General features: G+C 36.1%; 2 long non-coding RNA genes and 1 other non-coding gene across 3 annotated transcripts; all 3 read right to left on the bottom strand.

Annotated features, from left to right (window-relative positions):
* Window positions 1-1,156: 1,156 nt before the first annotated feature.
* On the bottom strand, window positions 1,157-1,635 carry LOC147921030 (uncharacterized). Its single transcript, XR_015590735.1, has 2 exons — window positions 1,508-1,635; window positions 1,157-1,407 (listed from the first exon to the last, which is right to left on the bottom strand). It is a non-coding gene; the product is annotated as an uncharacterized LOC147921030 (long non-coding RNA).
* A 4,636-nt stretch (window positions 1,636-6,271) lies between these two features.
* Window positions 6,272-6,872, bottom strand: LOC147921029 (uncharacterized). Its single transcript, XR_015590643.1, has 2 exons — window positions 6,741-6,872; window positions 6,272-6,640 (listed from the first exon to the last, which is right to left on the bottom strand). It is a non-coding gene; the product is annotated as an uncharacterized LOC147921029 (long non-coding RNA).
* Window positions 6,873-18,770: 11,898 nt separating this feature from the next.
* On the bottom strand, window positions 18,771-18,877 carry LOC147921028 (small nucleolar RNA R71). Its single transcript, XR_015591906.1, has one exon. It is a non-coding gene; the product is annotated as a small nucleolar RNA R71 (small nucleolar RNA).
* Between the last annotated feature and the right edge of the window lie 445 nt (window positions 18,878-19,322).

The raw sequence follows: 19,322 nt of genomic DNA, 5'->3' as shown, positions 1-19,322 counted from the left end.
ATCATTGGAGCGAGCCTGGGCACATCAAGGCCAAGTGTCCCAAGTTGCAGCAGATGGCAGTGGCAGTGGTGCATCATTTAGTGCCGCCAAGATTGCACTAGGTGACATGGATTGAGCAGGCACTATGGGTGTACACGACTGTGGAGACTGGTGGAACCAGTGCCGGAGCAATCAGAGGTATAATTTCTGGTACCCAACTTTGTGAATGAATGGAAAGCTGAAAAATATATCTTACTAAAAACAATCGATCATGTCCTAGGGACGAATCCAATAGCAACTCAACAATACGGTGGTGCCATACTGTGGTGAAACGTGTTGAACGAAGCTTTGATATGAGGCCAGACCAGACTTCTCTAGTGTAGCGACACATGAAAAAGATGATTTTGGGTTTAAACAGACTGCTTATAAGTGGTTTTTTACAAATCACAAACTAATAATACAAAAATTTAACAAAGTTTTCAAAAATCTTGATTAAATAACAACAGATTCTACATAACCTATAAGGGAAATAGTTAGTAATACCCTTTTATGGATACCTCTTTTCAAAAATACAATTTTTTTTCCATTTTCAGTTTTGTTCTCTTTAGCACGATTACAATCTGTTAAATTAATTTTAAGAAATATTTTTAATGTTTGGATTCTCTAGTTTACATTAGAAAATTGTTTTGAGGGGGTAGAAATTTATATTTGCAGTTTAGAATTTAGTTATTTTGTATGTAGAAAAATTATTATTGAAAATGGAAAACAAGAGAGTGTATTTTTGTAAAAGTGTATAGAAAAAGGGGTATTTTAAAAAAGGATAGAAAAAAATGGTATTTTTCAAAAGGGTATTTTTGCAAATGCCCCAACAATCTAAGTCATTATGAAAACATCAAAGAATATGACAAAAATAATTCTTTAAGACATTACTTATTATGAAACGGATGGATTATTTTGAGACATTAATTATTATGAAACGGAGGGAATATAAGATTCACAATAATATAGTCAATATATGCAACACATACTTTATTTTTTAATTTTCTACATTTCAATATTCAATTATTAACTTATATTAGCTTCTATTAAACTTGCAGAAAATCTATGGCTTGAAAATGAATCTAGCTTTGATTTGGTAAAATTTTTGTACTCCACTCTAGATCTTCTTTGTCAATTCAAAAACATGTGAAAAGTATAAATTTATTTTCTTAAGCATATACAAATACATGTGATTATATCATTTTATCTTAGAGGTGATAGTTAGTTATAGTATCAAATACTCTCACAACAACATTCTGATTTTGAACTAATAAAACAAGAACCATGATTATCCTTCTCCACGACAAGTATCATTGCAGATTTGTTCTGCACACTCTTCATACGAGTAGCAACTGAGTGTTGATTGCTCAAATCGGCTAGGTTAGTAACCTATATACAATATTAACAATAATCAATACCCGTTAACAAAGAGTGAAATCATGATGATGATAATTACAAAACGAAGGTATGAATAATAATAAACAATTACCCGGACTTTCAGCAGTTGTATGAAGACAATGAACAAAAGATATGATGAAAATGATAGTAAAACAAAATGCCATTAAAGTTTTCATAGTGATAGCAATTATTTTAGTGATATTCTCTCAACTTTTTTTTTAATGAGTTATTCTTCACCTAGATTGATTATATATATAATATATAACAACACTAAATATGTTTAATGTTTTTTGATTTAATCTAAAAAAATAATATAATCTTTTGATTTATTTCCCTACAAATATAATTTCTTCAAATATATTTCTTTTCCAGCTATTTATTTTTTTCTCCTCATGTTGGAAAGTTGAGGGAATATAATCTTTTGATTTATTTCCCTACAAATATAATTTCTTCCAATATATTTCTTTTCCAGCTATTTATTTTCTTCTCATAATGTTGGAATGTTGAGGGAATATAATCTTTTGATTTATTTCTTCCAATTTATTTTCATTTAATGATACTTTCTATTACTTTATTAGGTGAAAATGTGTATAAAATCATAAACTAATAATATAATAATTGAATTCGTTTACAATCCTAGATTATTATTTTTAGTTGAATAACAAAAAACTGTTGTTGTCTATATAAAATTCAGAATTTAAAATCCCTAGATTTATTAAGATTATAAGTGGTTTTTTACAAATCACAAACTAATAATACAAAAATTTAACAAAGTATTTAAAAATCTTGATTAAATAACAACAGGTTCTACATAATCTATAAGAAAAATTGTTAGTAATACCCTTTTATGGATACCTATTTTCAAAAATACAATTTATCATGAAAGACTCAATGTGTATAAAAAAGTATTTTCACTCATATCTTATTCGAAAACCGAAATTGAATTTAGATCCAAAAAAAACTCCTAACCGAAAAATGGACCATTTTCTGGTTTAATATACATAATAAATAAAAACAAAAAAAAACCTCAAAAGACTACAGAAAAACTATTTTGTATCACTTTAAAATATCTTATTATTTAAAAGTTACTGATCTCCATATTAATTTGGTAAACAACACAAACATATAACATGTAAAAATTCTATCCTTCATTTCTATAAATTATACGTTTTAAAAAACATATATTCAAACATCAAAAGTTCAAAATATTACAATTTTTTAATAAGATATGATTAAAAAAAAAAATTTGATTTTGGTGACTGTACATTCTTGTTGTCACTCAAAAAAAGGTAATAGAAATAAACTAATAAAAAGTATCATTAAATGGAGATACTGTTTGGGAGACTTTACAAGATTATATCAAAACTAATCAATAAGATTATAGAAAACTCTCTAGCAATCCATTAAAATCTTTCACTTATTCATTTTCAATGATTTTATTGAAGTCAACAAAATTCTTTAGAAATTAGAACCATATAACACCCCTTAAGTTAAGCTAATATTAAGGTAATTTATACAACCATCAATACTGGTCAAGTAATGTTATTTAGAGAACTTTTTCAATACTAGTCAATTAATTTTTACAATCATAGAGGAATTTAGCCAATGTGGTACAACAGAAAGAAGCTTCTAAAATATAGAGGTTTAGCTTCAGGTTTTATAAGATATAGGTGCATGACGGCATGACTACTTCTTTTTGGTTTGGCAACTGGTCACCTTTAGGAGTTTTGATTGATATCACCGGTAATCGTGGCTAAATGGACATGGGACTAAGCCTCCAAGTCACAGTTGCTGAAGTTATCATGGCTCATAAAAGACGCCGGCACAGGACACAGTCTTTAAATCAGCTGGAAATGCTCATTGATGGTATTCGTACACAAGGACTGGGACAGACGACAGATGTAGTTCGTTGGAGAGGAAAGGGTGATTGTTATAAAACAGTATTCAGCACAAAAGAGACTTGGGACGCAATCCACCCTCCAAAGACGAAGAGGGATTAGTCTGAAGGTATATGGTTCTCCCATGCGACACCAAAATATGTATTTGTCACTTGGCTTAAAGTGCAGAATCGTCTCTACATGGGAGATCAGATGATGAGTTGGAATGTAGGAGCCAATGCAGTGTGCGTTTTTCACTAGCAATCATATTTTTTCATATGTCGCTACACTAGAGAAGTCTGGTATGGCCTCAAATCAAAGCTCGTTCAACACGTTTCACCACAGTTTGGCACCATATTGTTGAGTTGCTATTGGATTCGTCCCTAGGACATGATCGGTTCTTTTTAGTATGATATACTTTCAGCTTTCCTTTCATTCACAAAGTTGGGTACCAAAACATATACATGTGATCACCCCGGCACTGGTTCCACCAGTCTCCACAGTCGTGTACACCCGTGGCGCCTGCTCAATTTGTGCCACCTGCTGCTCTACCGGCTGCACTACATGCTGCACTGCCATCCGCTGCAAGTTGGGTCACTTGGGCTTGATCTGCCCAGGCTCCCTACAATGATAGCATACACGAACCGCTGCCGTCGGTGCCCTCCTCTGGGGACAGCTAGCCACCTTGTGATCCATGCTCCAACACCCGAAGCACCCTGCACCACTCGGCCTCTGCGTAGCCTCCCACTTCCTCTTGGTTCCCTGTGCAGGCTTCTCGCCCTTGGTAGAACCTCCAAGATACTGAGCCTTCTTAGGCTGAACTGCTGGAATAACGATCACTGACTGTGCCCAAATATCCTCCTCAATCTCTACTGCAGTCTCAACCAGCTCTGCACGCCTAACATAACTCCGCCCTCTCTAGTGGACCCTCAAATCATCACGAAGGACACGGTTAATGCGGGATCTGGATTTGGAATTCAGTCAACTTTGTATGTATGGGGGTCGGGTGATGGATTTTGAGGAGGCTCAGATATGGAGGTTTATAAGGAGAGGTCTTCTAGGAGGGGTCCATGAATGTGGCCGGTGGGGGTAGTGATAGGACTGTAGGTGTTGAGGGAGTCGGTGTGGGCGGTGTCGGTGCCGGGTTGGCCAGTGATGCTAGGGTTCTGGGTGCAAGAGTCCCAGCAGGTGGAGCCCTTGGAGGAGGTGTTGATCTTGCAGGCTTGTTGACACAACCGTTGGAGCGGATACCGGCTCAGGCACTGATAGTATTGCTAGTGGCGGCGGCGGTGAAGCCGCCAATGGCTGCGGATGTAGGAGTTCATTCTTGTTATGTGAATATGCTGTGGGAGATGAATTACAACAGTACTGAGTGGTTTTCGAGTGGTGCTGATCCTACTGTTGCTGATGCGTGGAGGACGAGAGTGAAACGTAACTTCCAGTCTCTCAGATGTCTTGAGGAGTTTTGGGTGGACATAAGGGTCCACAACCTGATTGGCAATGCTCAGTTGTGGTGGAGATTAGTTGCTGTTAGGATAGTGCAGAGGGAGATATCTTGGGCTGACTTTGTCAAGGAATTTAACCGCTAGTAGATGGCAGTGGCAGCGGTGGTTCGTGTATGCTATCATTGTAGGGAGCCTGGGCACATCAATCCCAAGTTTCCCAGGTTGCAGCAGATGGAAGTGGCAGCGGTGCAGCATGTAGTGCAGCCGAGAGTGCAGTAGGTGACACGGATTGAGCAGGCGCCATGGGTGTACACGACTGTGGAGACTGGTGGAACCAATGCTGGGGCGATCACAAGTATAATTTCTGGTACCCAACTTTGTGAATGAATGGAAAGCCGAAAAATATATCTTACTAAAAACAACTGATCATGTCCTAGGGACGAATCCAATAGCAACTCAACAATATGGTGGTGCCATACTGTGGTGAAACGTGTTGAACGAAGCTTTGATATGAGGCCAGACCAGACTTCTCTAGTGTAGCGACACATGAAAAAAAGATGATTTTGGGTTTAAACAGACTGCTGGTGAAAAACGCAGCAGTATTGTTGAGTTTATTATGTGAAAATGATAACTTCTATTACTTTATTATGTCAAAATGTGTATAAAACCATAAACTAATAATATTATAATTGAATTCGTTTACAATCCTAGATTATTATTTTTAGTTGAATAACAAAAAACTTTTGTTGTCTATATAAAATTCAGAATTTAAAATCTCTAGATTTATTAAGATTATAAGTGGTTTTTTACAAATCACAAACTATTAACACCAAAATTTAACAAATTTTTCAAAAATCTTGATTAAATAGCAACAGATTCTACATAACCTATAAGAGAAATTGTTAGTAATACCCTTGGATACCTCTTTTCAAAAATACAATTTTTTCCATTTTCAGTTTTGCTCTCTTTAGCACGATATAATCTGTTAAATTAATTTTAAGAATTATTTTTAATTTTTGGGTTCTCTATTTTACATTTAGAAAATTGTTTTGCGGGGGAGAAATTCATATTTGGAGTTTAGAATTTAGTTATTTTTGTATGTAGAAAAAATTATTATTGAAAATGGAAAACAAGAGAGTGTATTTTTGCAAAAGTGTATAGAAAAAGGGGTATTTTCAAAAGGATAGAGAACAATGGTATTTTTCAAAAGGGTATTTTTGCAAATGCCCCAAAAATCTAAGTCATTATGAAAACATGCATCAAAGAATATGAAGAGAATAATTCTTTAGGACATTACTTATTATGAAACGGATGGATTATTTTGAGACATTAATTATTATGAAACGGAGGGAATATAAGATTCACAATAATATAGTCAATATATGCAACACATGATTTATTTTTTAATTTTCTACATTTCAATATTCAGTGATTAACTTATATTAGCTTTTATTACACTTGCAGAAAATCTATGGCTTGAAAATGAATCAAGCTTTGATTTGGTAAAGTTTATGTACTCCACTCTAGATCTTCTTTGTCAATTAAAAAACATGTGAAAATTATAGATTTATTTTCTTAAGCAGATACCAATACATGTGATTATATCATTTCATCTTAGAGATGATAGTTAGTTATAGTATCAAATACGCACACAACAACATTCTGAACTTGAACTAATAAAACAAGAACCACGATTATATCCTTCTCCACGACAAGTATCATTGCATTCCTCTTCTGCACACTCTTCAAACCAGTAGCATTTCTCACAACAACATTCTGATTTAAAACAAGAACCATTATTATATCCTTCTTCACGACAAGTATGATTGCAGTCGTGTTGTGCACACTCTTTATGCCAGTAGCAAGTGAATCTAGATTTCTCAAATCGGCTAGGTTGATAACCTATATACAATATTAACAATAATCAATACCCATTAACAAAGAGTGAAATCATGATGATGATAATTACAAAACGAAGGTATGAATAATAATAAACACTTACCCGAACTTTCAGCAGTTGTATGAAGACAATGAACAAAAGATATGATGAAAATGATAGTAAAACAAAATGCCATTAAAGTTTTCATAGTGATAGCAATTAATTTAGGGATATTCTCTTAGCTTTTTTTTTATTGAGTTGTTCTTCACCTAAACTGATTATATATATAATATATAACAACACTAAATATATTTAATGTTTATTGATTTAATCTTTAAAAAAATACTCCCCAAGTATTTAGAGTTTATCTTCTTATCCCATGTATGACTTATCCATTAGTAGTCCCTATATATATGTGTTTGTTGGTTCATTATAAGATAGAACAAAAAGTTAGAAAGTGAAGTAATAGAAGTTCATTGTTTTAACTCTCTCCCTTCCCTCTCGATCTCTCTCCTTTTATTTATTCTAGTGTATATTGTTATACATACATATACACATATATACATATATAATATAATAATATTATATATTTTGCGTTATGTTTTATAATACGTTATTAGCACGATATCTTTACCGATGGAGCTTTTACGAAGTAAGTAAAATTATATTGTCTCTATTTATGTTTATAGAACATAAATATTATCGCCATCGTGAAATTATGCTTTTTTCCGGATTGATCGTCATAAGTTATAGGCGTTGCCTCCTTTACGATCAAATATATAGCTAAATCATATCTGGATAGATCGTTAGATATATGGTAGGCTCTGCCTCCTTCACGATCAAATAAAATCTATGTCTTTTCCGGATAGATAGATTGTTATATATGGCAGGCTATGCCTCCTATATGACCAAATATAACGGATATGTCATTATGGATTGATCATTTTACCTCCTTTGCGATCAAATATATAGCTATGTTATATCCGAATTGATTAATTGATATATGGTAGGCTCTGCCTCCTTCACAATCAAAGAAAAGCTATGTCTTTTCCGGATAGATAGATCGTTATATATGGTAGGTTTTGCCTCCTTTACGATCATATATAAAGCTATAGAATATTTGGATTGATCATTTGATATGGTAGGCTTCACCCCTCCTTTACGATCTAACAAAAAGCTATGTACTTTCCCGAAAGATTGGATTTGCTTTCTATACAATCAAATATAAGGCTATGTCATTTCCGGATTTATAGTTATACATATAGAGGTTCTACCTCATTCATGATCAAACAAAAAGCTTTGTCTTTTCCGGATTGATCGTGATAAATGATAGGCTCTGCCTACTCTACGATCAAAGAAAAGTTACTTCTTTTAAATTCTTATATATAAGGCTATAGCTCTTATTTTATTTTTTGAATTTATGTTTTTTTATTCGTAAAGAATAACTATATATGTTATACAAGATTTAAAGACAATGAAATGTCTTTATAATCAAAAATATATTTCTTTTATGAGAATATATAAAGTACGTGTACATATATTTTATACAGTGCAAAAGTAATTGGAAGGTCTAGATGAGCTAGTCTCTCGACTTTCAAAGACATCAAATTCATAATTATCGATGTCTAGTGTTCTCCAAAGTCTCAAAGAAACTCATGGAGTTTTAATGACATTTTGTCTTAATAAAATTATTATGTTGAGACTATAAATAAATATGGTATCACAAGTTTGACCATATTGGAGACACGCATGTATATGAATGAACTCCAAGAGTTATCATCTCGAGGGGGAGAATTAAAGAATCCCACATCGGCAATAAGTCGATAAACTTTGGTGAATTTAACACCCCATAGCGATATAACTATGGTGAAGTCATATCCTATAGTTTATCACATATGTATGTCGCATGTGATAAAGTGAAACATCCATGATGTTCACTCTTGAAATGAACTATGATGAATCGTTCATAGTGCAACTCCGAGAGATTGCAAAACGGTTCTTTTTGATTTAATCTCCATGTCAAAACATGGAACATGCAATTTTGCCTGTAGTAAATATTATATATGAGACCAACATTTTGAAGGAAATATTTCTCCCATGTTATATATTCATGAATGGAGATCAAATATTTCTCATTTTGAATCTTATGGTTGTGTGATATATATTTTTAAATACTCCCCCACACCGCATAAAATATCATCCAAAGAGGATAAAATATATAGGTGCAGGAGATGAGTCTCCGCTCTAATAATATTGAGCCATCTTATGAGAGATGTGCTTATTGCAAGATTTGCATATCATCATGTTGGATGATAAAATTCTCCATCATTATGGGAGAATCATCGAATAGTTTTGGATCTTTTTAAACAAATGAATATGAACTTAAAAGTTCAAAAATTCAACAGATCACTTTTCAAAATGTATATTGCAAATCAAATGCAAAAAGCTGATGGATGAGATTTCATATAATTATTGATCCTCACATAAATGAATATGAACTTGTAGTTCTAAGAAATCTCACATCCCAGTTAAAAATGCTCCAATAAAAATAATGTCGACAATAAAAATATTATATCGCGCAATGTGATTAATGAGGATCATAAATCTCCGCTTTGTGAGCGTATCGAGATATATATTGGCCAATAAAAGAGGTAGTCAAGTCTATACAAACTCGTATGAAAACGAGTAATGTTTGGACTAGTGGTCCAAGCATCAAAAGGGTATAATGATATATAACAAAATTGGTGTGTCGCGCCATGTGTTGTTAAAATACCCTATCAAACAAAATTGATGTTATATGAATGACTTGAAATATGCCTTATGGGATGCTTGAAGAGCTTATACCAAAAAATATATGTTATCATAATTATGTTCTTGAGAATTCATAAGAATTATGATTTTGAACATCATCAAAAACTCTTGAAGAGTTATTTGGAATAAAAGATCTTGGAAAGACAAAACTGTCTCCAGATATTCTAAACTAAACATCTATCGAAATAGATGTTATACTAATCACTTCTAAAGGAAGTCAAATATATATATATATAGTCATATAAGATCATATATAAATGCTGACGAGCATTTATATATCTTATGAATTATGCATAGCATTTTCTACTAATCTCTTTGCAGCATATAATTCATTCTCTATGAGTAGATTTTGAGTATGAGTTAAAACGTATCTTCTATCGCAAAGGTATGATTAACTTGGGCTTAATATATTTTGGAACCCCCAAGTTTGGTTTAGTTGGTTTTGCAGATGGAAGATTTATATCGGATCGATATAAAGATATATCGCAAAACAACAACTTCGCGACGTTTCAGTGATAGACTTTGGCCGTCGCTTATTCAAGTCATGCCAAAATAGTTGTGCTTTATTTGCCATATCGAGAATCTCTAATGGCTTAGATGATGCTTGAACGTCAACCAATAGTTATATGCCTAAGATTGGAGCCTCATAACATGTTGACAAAGAACTTCGAACTGAGGATTCGACCAGCATCAACTAGGATTTTTGGTTTGGACCCATTAACAATAAGCAACAGAAAGACAACAACTCTGTTTGAAGACTCTGTTGCATATGTCGCCCAAATCAAAGGAAGCTACACCATGAACGACAAGACAACATATCTCCTCTCTTTTAGTCAAGAATTTGAGAAGAATAAGGAAGTTGGTGGCCAGTACATCAGCTCAAGTAACAATGTAGCAGATGTACTTACAAAGGTGCTTCCTGCTACTTCAATCAAAATGCATTTTCAGAGATCAAAATTCATCTTTTGAAGATGATACTTCTAGGGGGAGAATATGATGATTTGCGTTGTTGCACTCTTTTTCCTTTATCATGGTTTTTATCCCACTGGGTTTTTCCATGACAAGGTTTTTAACGAGGCAGCAAATAACAAGCAAAATATCGATCTCAAAGAAGAATGTCAATGGTGAAGATCTTAAACAACCTGACCCATTTTTTTTTTTTTAAATAGTTAATAATAATATTAAACTACAACTAGTGGTCTCATACTCACTAGCCACCTAATCACAATCACAATCAACAGCGAAAATAACCAATCCAATAATTCAATAACCAATAAATTAATATCCAGTTTAAATTCCAAAACCATAACTAGTGATTCAATCAACATGAAGCCATAACCAACAATCCTAACAACATTCCAGGACTCAACTCTAGCAACCTAACAAAAGCCAGACAACCAAGCAAGCCACTAGAACATCCCCCTCTTCATTACCTTGATTCCACGATCACACTTTGCCTTTACATGCATCACAAACACAAATTGCAATGCATGAGTATTTTATAAACACTCAGTAAGGCAATTGTCCCATCTACTGCGCTATACACACAAGCAGTAGAGACATCTCTAACCATCAACCAACAATCAACAATCAAACAATAACAAACCAGGACTCTGCATCGACCGACGCCAAGCATGCATCGACCGACACCAGTTGGGGGTTGCGTCGACCGATGCAAGGGTCACTTGCACTGACCGATACTCCCGTTGCATCGACCGACGCATGCTCGACATAGTACAAAAACACTAAGGTTTCACGCGCCGTCCTCGCACTTGCATCGACCCATGCACATGCCGAGCATCGTTTTCCCCCAAAGCTTCTCGCCGGATCTTCGTTCCTGTAACCACAAGACTCGATCCCAAGCTACAAGAAAGCTTCCCAATGTACCAAATAACATTCTAACAAGCCTAAAAACTCACAACAAGCAGATCAAAGAAATCTCCAGCTTAGATAAGCCATGGTCATGCACTTGCCTTTGTCACAGAAGAAATCCGACCCAAACACAAGAAGATAACGCTCCTAGGAAGCTCCTACAACGATCCCAACTACAGATCTCTACAGGAACAGCCTCAAACTCTAAGGATCTCCCAAGAACACTCAAGAACACCAAAAACTCATCTTTCTCTATCTCTTTTCTCTCCAAAGCGGCTTAAAACGCCTAATGAGACAAAACTCGAGTTTAAGGGTTTTCCCTTTACCCAAAAAGCAGCGTTTAACTTAAACTCGCACACACAAAATTGACCTTGCATCGACCGATGCAATCCCTAAACCGGGATCTCGGTTCGCGGATGTTACAAGATCTATTTCTCTTCAAAATCTTTGTCATATATCGACTAGATTAGAAGAATAAAGAGAATGATCGATATGGATCATCAACGAAAGATATAAAGAAAAGTAGACTCGTTTGTTCGAAGCAAAAAAATGATCGATATGAGTCATCTACGAAACCTATGAAGAAAACAAGACTTGTCTGCTATAAAAGGGAGATTATGTCACTGTACTCTTTTTTCTTTATCATGAATTTTATCCTATACGGTTTTTCCATGATAAAGTTTTTAATGAGACAGTACGTAATAATGAATAATCAAGGGGGAGTGTTAAGAATGGATAGTGAGTAAACATTTATATAACTTATCTGATGTTTATCACTTATCCATTAGTGATGTTTATCACTTATCCATTAGTGATGTTTATCTCTTATCCATTAGTGATGTTTATCTCCGTATGTTTATCACTTACTTACTCCCCAAGTATTTAGAGTTTATCTTCTTATCCCAGTTATGACTTATCCATTAGTAGTCCCTATATATATGTGTTTGTTGGTTCATTGTAAGATAAAACAAAAAGTTAGAAAGTGAAGTAATAGAAGTTCATTGTTTTAACTCTCTCCCGTCCCTCTCGATCTCTCTCCTCTTATTTATTCTAGTGTATATTGTTATACATACATATACACACACATATACATATATAATATAATAATATTATATATTTTGCGTTATGTTTTATAACACTTTTGATTTATTTTCTTACAAATATAATTTTTTACAATATATTTCTTTTCCAGCTATTTATTTTATTCTCATAATATTGGAAAGTTGAGGGAATATAATCTTTTGATTTATTTCTTCCAATTTATTTTCATTTAATGATACTTTTTATTACTTTATTATGTGAAAATATGTATAAAATCATAAAATAATAATATAATAATTAAATTTGTTTACAATCCTAGATTATTTTTTTAGTTGAATAACAAAAAATTTTTGTTGTCTATAAAAAATTCAGAATTTAAAATCCCTAGATTTATTATGATTATAAGTGGTTTTTTACAAATCACAAACTAATAACACCAAAATTTAAGAAAGTCTTTAAAAATCTTGATTAAATAACAACAGAATCTACATAACCTTTAAGAGAAATTGTTAGTAATACCCTTTTATGGATACCTCTTTTCAAAAACACATTTTTTCATGAAAGACTAAGTGTGTATAACAAAAGTATTTTCACTCATATCTTATTCAAAAACCAAAATCGAATTTAGAGCCAAAAAAAACTCCTAACCGAAAAACATGGACCATTTTTTGGTTTAATATACATAATAAAAAAACACAAAAAAAACCTCAAAGACTACAAAAAAACTAATTTGTGTCACTTTAAAATATCTTATTATTTAAAAGTTACTGATCTCCATAATAATTTGGTAAACAGCACAAACAGATAACATGTAAAAATTCTATCCTTCATATCTATAAATTTATATGTTTTAAAAAACATATACTCAAACATCAAAATTTCAAAATATTACAATTTTTTTTAATACGATATGATTAAAAAAAATTTGATTTTGGTGACTGTACATTCTTGCTGTCACTCAAGGAAAGGTAATAGAAATAAAGTAATAGAAAGTATCATTAAATGGAGATATTGTTTGGGAGACTTTACAAGATTATATCAAAACTAATCAATAAGATTATAGATAACTCTTATGAGGTGCATGACGGCATGACTACTTCTTTTTGGTTTTGGCAACTGGTCACCTTTAGGAGTTTTGATTGATATCACCGGTAATGGACATGGGACTAAGCCTCCAAGTCAAAGTTGCTGAAGCTATCATGACTCATAGAAGACGCCGGCATAGGACACAGTCTTTAAATCAGCTGGAAATGCTCCTTGATGGTATTCGTACACAAGGTCTGGGACAAACGACAGATGTAGTTCGTTGGAGAGGAAATGTTGATTGTTACAAAACAGTATTCATCATCACAAAAGAGACTTGGGACGCAATTCACCCTCCAAAGACGAAGAGGGATTGGTCTAAAGGTATATGGTTCTCCCAGGCGACACCAAAATATGTATTTGTCACTTGGCTTAAAGTGCAGAATCATCTCTCCATGGGAGATCAGATTATGAGTTGGAAAATGGGAGCCAATGCAGTGTGCGTTTTTCACTAGCAATCATCTTTTTTTCATATGTCGCTACACTAGAGAAGTCTGGTATTGCCTCAACTCAAAGTTCGTTCAACTTGTTCACCACAGTTTGGCACCGTATTGTTGAGTTGTTATTGGATTCGTCCCTAGGACATGATCGGTTCTTTTCAGTACGATTTATTTTTACGCTTTCCATTCATTCACAAAGTTGGGTACCAGAAATTATACCTGTGATCGTCCCGGCACTGGTTCCACTAGTCTCCACAGTCGTGTACACCTGTGGTGCCTGCTCAATACGAGCCACCTGCTGCACTACATGCTGCACTGTTGCACAGCCATCTTCTGCAACTTGGGTCACTTGGGCTTGATGTGCCCAGGCTCCCTGCAATGATAGCATCACGAACCGCTACTATCGGTGCCCTTCTCTGGGGACAGCTAGCCACCTTGTGATCCATGCTCCAACACCCGAAGCACCCTGCACCACTTGGCCTCTGCGTAGCCTCCCACTTCCTCTTGGTTCCCTGCGCAGGCTTGTCGTCCTTGCTAGAACTTCCAAGATACTGAGCCTTCTTAGGGTGAACTGCTGGAATAACTATCACTGACTGTGCCCGGATGTCCTCCTCAATATCTACTGTAGTCTTAACCAGCTCTGCACGCGTAACATAACTTCGCCCTCTACAGTGGACCCTCAAATCATCATGAAGGACTCGGTCAGTGCGGGATTTTGATTTGGAATTCAGTCGACTTCGGGCAATGGAATTTGTGAGGCTTATATATGGAGGTTTATGAGGGGAGGGCTTCCAGGAGGGGTCCATGAGTGTGGTCGGTGGGGGTACTGATAGGACCGTAGGTGCTGAGGAAGTCGGTGTGGGCGGTGTCGGTGCCGGGTTGGCCAATGATGCTAGGGTTCTGGGTGCAAGAGTCCCAGCAGGTGGAGCCCTTGGAGGAAGCGTAGATCTTGCAGGCTTGTTGACACAACCGTTGGAGCGGATACCAGGAGTGGTACCGGCTCAGGCACTAGTAGTCATGTCAGTGGCGGCAGGGGTGTAGCAGCCAATGGCTGCATATGTCGGAGTTCATTATCGTTATGTCAGTATGCTGTGGGAGATGAATTACATCGGTACTGAGTGGTTTTCGAGTGGTACTGATCTTACTGTTGCTGATGCATGGAGGATGAGAGTGGAACGTAACTTCCAGTCTCTCAGATGTCTTGAGGAGTTTTGGGTGGACATAGGGGTCCACAACCTGATTGGCAAAGCTGAGTTGTGGTGGAGATTAGTTGCTGCTAGGAGAGTGCAGAGGGAGATATCTTGGGCTGACTTCGTCAAGGAATTTAACCGCAAGTATTTTCTGAGAGAGGCACTAGACCGGTTGGAAGTGCAGTTCCTACAGTTATCTCATGGGACTCAGTCAATTCGGGAGCTGAACTTGGAGTTCATTCGACTTCTGATGTATGTGAAACGACCTGACCCGTTTTTATTAAATAATAGATAATAATAATAATAATAATAATAATAATAATAATAATAATAATAATAATAATAATAATAATAATAATAAATAACCTACAGCTAGTGGTCCCATACCCACTAGCCACCTAACCACAATCACAAACAACAGCGAAAATAACCAATATCCATATTCAATAAATAACCAATTATAACCAATAAATAATTATAACCATAAACCAATATCCAAATCATCAGAAAACATGGAACCAACAATCTAGCAATGTTTTTAATGACCCAACTCTGGAAACCTAACAATGCCAGACAACATCCAATCGAGTCCCTAGAACATCCTCCTCTTCATTGCCTTGATTCCAAGATCACACTTTGCCTTTACCTGCATCACAAACACAAATTGCAATGCATGAATATTTTATAAACACACAGTAAGGCAATCCTTCCATCTATTGGGCTATACACACAAGCAATACAGATACTCCAACCATCAAACAATAATCAACAAACAAACCAGGCACTGCATCGACTGACACAAGCTTACATCGACTGACACCAAATGGGTACTGCATCGACCGATGCTCCCATCGCATCGACCAACGCATGCTCGACATTACGCGGAAATCCTAGTTGCATCGACTGACGCCTCCACATGGCATCGACCAATGCTCCTAGGTCAAGTCGTGCCGTCCTCGCACTGCATCGCCTGACGCACAATATGCATCGATCGATGCACATGCCGAGCATCGTTTTTCCCTGAAGCTTCTCGCCGGATCTTTGTTCTTACAAGACACAAACTCGAACACAAGCCACAAGAAAGCTTCCTAATGCCAAAAATAACATTCTAACAAGCCTAACAACACATAACAAATAGATCAGAGAAGTCTCCAGCTTAGATAAGCCATGGTCATGCACTTACCTTTGCCACATAAGAAATCCGACCCAAACACAGGAATAAAACGCTTCCAGGAAGCTGCTACAACGATCCCAGCTACAGATCTCTACAAGAACAGCCTCAAATCTCCTAAAATCCTCAAGAACACTCAAGAACCTTTTCTCTAATGAGACAAAAGAAATGATTTAAGGGTTTTCCTTTTCCCTTTGCCCAAAATGCAGTGTTTCACTTAAGTTGAATGCGCAGAACCGGACATGCATCGACCGATGCACCCCATGCATCAACCGATGCAACCCTTAAACCGGGATTTGGGTTCGCGGATGTTACAATTCTCCCCCACCAATTTAGATTCGTCCTCGAATCTCGAACAAAACATCAGCCAAGGACTCCTGTGCAACCGTCTCCACGGCCCGCACTCCTCCAACCGATCTACAGAAGGTCACCTCTAGGCGATAGACTCACGCTCTAGGCATTATTTGCTCTCAACAATGGGATGGTGAAGGTTCTTTAAAGTTGTGGAGTTCAGAGTAGGGAGTGTTGATCCTAATCATGGGCAGAGTACAAAAACTAGTTCCTAATTTGATTTGATGAAGAGTGCGAAGATGAGGTTCCCAAGAATATGTGAGTTTCCACTTTCAAACCTTTTCTCTGTTCCTGAGTTTTTGTCTGTTCTTGCTTGAGGACAAGCAAAGATTCAAGTCTGGGGGAATTGATGTGTCTGTATTTTATAGGTTTAAACCATAGTTTTTAGGTTTGTTTTGAGTCTTTTATTGAGTCAAAGTGTGATTTTAGAGTCTTTTCAGTCTTTTGTGAGTCTGTACAGGTTTTAGGATACTTTTGAAAGAAACTAAGTGTTTTGGGGATGAAGACATGCATCTGAAGCCAATTTGGTGAAGACTGATCGGACTAGCAACCAGATAGAGCAAAAAACAGAAAAAGCATCCTGGATCGGGTGATCCGCTTTCGGGATCGACCAATCCTGTACCCGACTCAAGTTTTCCTTTTTTTTTTTTGTTTTAAACCGACTTTTAGGGTTTTATTTTGATATTTAAGTTAGAGGCTCAGCCTCCAGAGACATAATCTTTATTTTCTGAGACTATTTTGTATTGAGAGCTGGGAGAGAAGATCTCAAATCCTTCTTGACACTTTGGAGAAGATTTCTAAACCCTATTTTCTATTCTTTTGCAATTCAATTATGTTTTCTTCATCATTGATTTGCTGTTCTTTTATCTCCATGTCTGAGTAGTTTCACTATTGGGTTTTGGGTTTCAAAGGGTTTTATGATTCTCTAAACTTAGGTTGTTAGATTTGGGATTGATCTTATTGTTCTTCATCTATTGTTGTTCTTAATGCTTAAGCTAGATTGATCACCTAGATTAAGATTTTAGGTTTAATTCATCGGGGCACCAAAAGTGTTGTTGAGTTGCTGGAAAACAACATAGGTGAGCAAGGTGGACCTTAGCCAACGAAAGTTGAAGTTGAGGCACCTTGTGAACAGATCAACTTGAACCTTTATTGCTTGCTTGGTTTGCTAGGTCCAAACGACGGTTTAGGGTTTAGTGAATTCATTGCATAGATAGTTAACGCTGCGAAAGTAGGTTAGCTTTACAACCGTGATTTGAGTTCTAGAACGGTGTTTAATACATCCCCATCTTCCACCTTAGTCCGAGAATTATATCTCCATAGATTCCATGCGCCCAATATTTCCTTTTTGAATTAAAACAGTTTGTTTACTTCCCGTTTTTAGATAGTTACTTGATTCACAAACTTTTCCATTGTCTTAGCTATATTTAATCTACATAATTTCATAGTGTAATTGTTTGGTCTCTGTGGATTTGATCCTGAAGTGTTACAACGATACCACTAGATCGTGGTGGAGTACACATTGGGTTTCATTGACCTTTGATCAATTTGGCGCCATTGTCGGGGACCAGAACAATTGCCTTTGAGATTCTTGATTTAAATTTAGTCTAAGATTTATTTTATTTTTATTTACTGATTAGTTCTTGCGTTTTTCCTCTTGTGTTTCAGGTGCATGCAAACAAGAAGCCACAAACCTACTGATTTGTGTAATCTGTGTAACGAAGAGCTAGCACGACTGGAACGAGAGAACCGAAAAGCGAGAGCTGATTCCGATAAGATGGCCGAAGGCAATGAAGAGGTTCGCCAACCCAATCCGCCAGCACAGAAAACCACCTTGAGAGACGAAGATGCTCACAACAGGCTATTTGCGAATCGGTCTGCGATTCAACCTCCTGCTTCTGCAAGACAAGCCTACGAGATTAAGCATAGTCTCATCAATTTGGTTCAGAATCGTGTGTTTAATGGATTAGCCTCAGAGAGCCCTCTGGACCATATTGAAGCTTTTGAGAGATTGGCTAGTACGAAAAGGTCTAATGGAGTTCCGTATGATTAGCTCATGTTGACTTTGTTTCAATTCTCTTTAGGAGATAAGGCTTTGAGATGGCTAAATCTATTGGACCGAGGATCACTTACCACATGGGAGCAATGTAGAGCAGCGTTTTTAAACCACTTCTACACTAAGTCAAGATCAGCTATGTTAAGGAGCAAGATTACTCCCTTCTCACAAGGTGGTACAGAGACTTTTTGTGAAGCATGGGAGAGATTCAAGGAGTATATGAGGGACTGTCCTCATCATGGCTTTTCACAAGAGAATCTTATGAACATCTTCTATGGAGGAATTGACCAGAAGTACCAGATGGCACTCGATACTGCCAACAGAGGAGATTTTTCTACTAACACTGCCGCTGAAGCAAACCTCTTGATCGAAAACCTTGCAGCGAGTAACAGCAATCATAGTCATGAGTATGATCGTTTTGTGCTTGTTGTTAGCTCCGTTAATACATCTGTTATTAAGAATCTCACTGCTAAGGTAGACCTTCTTTTGAAGAGAGATTAGCAAGCTGTCAACATGTGCGACGCGCAGACGGGTGTGTATCAGCAAGTTGGAGTAAATTCAGGTTTTGAGGGAACAGAGGAGCTGAACTATGTAGGAGGACAAGGGAAATATCATAATCATGGGTTCAATCAGAATTATAGAAATCATCCTAATCTTTCCTACAGAAGCACCAACGTTGAGAATCCTCAG

This window comes from Camelina sativa, chromosome 19, assembly GCF_030686135.1.
Source record: "Camelina sativa cultivar CO46 ecotype springtype chromosome 19, ASM3068613v1".
Lineage (NCBI taxonomy): Eukaryota > Viridiplantae > Streptophyta > Magnoliopsida > Brassicales > Brassicaceae > Camelina > Camelina sativa.
This window is presented reverse-complemented; position numbering and strand designations above follow the sequence as displayed.